Here is a 1,453-nt window from a genome sequence, read left to right as displayed (position 1 = left end):
CAACACGCCAAATGAAATTTCGAACCTTAGGAGGAATCTTTAATTGCCATAACTTATGCCAGAAATCGAAGTTATCATCAGTTATCCAACGACCATTAAGCAGCTGCAAGTAATTGTAAGCACTCTTCACTGAGTAGTAACCAGATTACTCGTTAATCCACTGCCAATTATCTTGCTCTACATAATCACTAAGAGGAAGGCTGAGAACCAAATCTCTGTCCCAAGGGTCTAAAACATCAAAAATCATATCCTCATCCCAATTTCTCTCACCATCTACCATCAAACTAGACACTTTGTTGTCTTTCAAAGCAGGGTGTGTAGAAGAGATATAAGGATTATTGTTATCCGCCAGGCAAGGATCCCTAATAATGTCCACTTGAGAATCTGAACCGATACTCCTTCTCACCCCTTTTCTAAGCATCTCTTGAGTCTCAAAAATTGTAACCTCTCAAATTACCTAATAAGGCTTATGGCCTTGATTAGGGCTGAGGATGGAAAATTATGGAAATTATGTGATATATATGTGTATCGTTATATGATAAAGTGATTAGCGGGGAAAAATACACATTTATTGATTTTAATAGTCAAAATAAATTAAGTTTTAATTAATATTTTCATGGAATTAATATGATTTCTTTTATAAATGAAAATATTTGATTATGATTTAATTTATTATTATTTTGTACGAATTAAAATTGTATTTTGATACTTTGAAATGAAGAGAAAAGAAAATAATTAAATCTGAAAAAAAAAAAGAAGAGAAAATGGTATTTTTGAAGATCAAAGCCCAAGAAGGAAGCCCATTTTTTGGCCCAAGCCCAGCATCAAGATCTCTCTTCTCCTTGCCCAACCGCCAAGTTTCACCGCCACAGCCCGCCACGCGTACTCCTGCTAGCCAATCCCAGGCCGCCACGCCAACAGCTGCCCAGCCTACCAGCCACTCCAGCGCGCCACGTGTCTAGACGCCCATTAGCTCCGTTCAGCCGAATGCCCACCGAAGCCTCCTTTCTTTCCTTTCAGCTCTCTTGCGGCCCAAGGCACCCAGCGCCTAAACTTCCAACAGGCCTAGAAATCGGCCAGGCCCAAAGCAGTCCGACCCAACCACCCATCAACTCCCTTCAGCAACTTCACACCACCAATGTAATGCCCCAAATTTCCTAATAAGGTTTAGGACCTTGATTAGGAGGTCGGGAGGGCCATAATTGATTTATTATGATATTTAATGATTATATGCATGTTTATGTGAATTGTATTATTATATGATGGTAAATGCATGCATATGGGTTCATTTTTAATTATAAGGGCGTTTTGGTAATTTGGCCCGTTGAGGGCGTGATTGTGTATTTTCGTGCATGTGGGTGAATTATAAATAATACCACATTATATGTGGAGTGGTTCGAGCCATTCGGCATGAGACGATCATGGAATGTAAGTTTTCGGTCTAGTCATAACG

The sequence above is a fragment of the Humulus lupulus genome, chromosome 1, assembly GCF_963169125.1.
Source record: "Humulus lupulus chromosome 1, drHumLupu1.1, whole genome shotgun sequence".
In the NCBI taxonomy this organism is placed as follows: domain Eukaryota; kingdom Viridiplantae; phylum Streptophyta; class Magnoliopsida; order Rosales; family Cannabaceae; genus Humulus; species Humulus lupulus.
The sequence above is the reverse complement of the archived record's forward strand: the minus strand, read 5'-3'. Positions refer to the sequence as shown.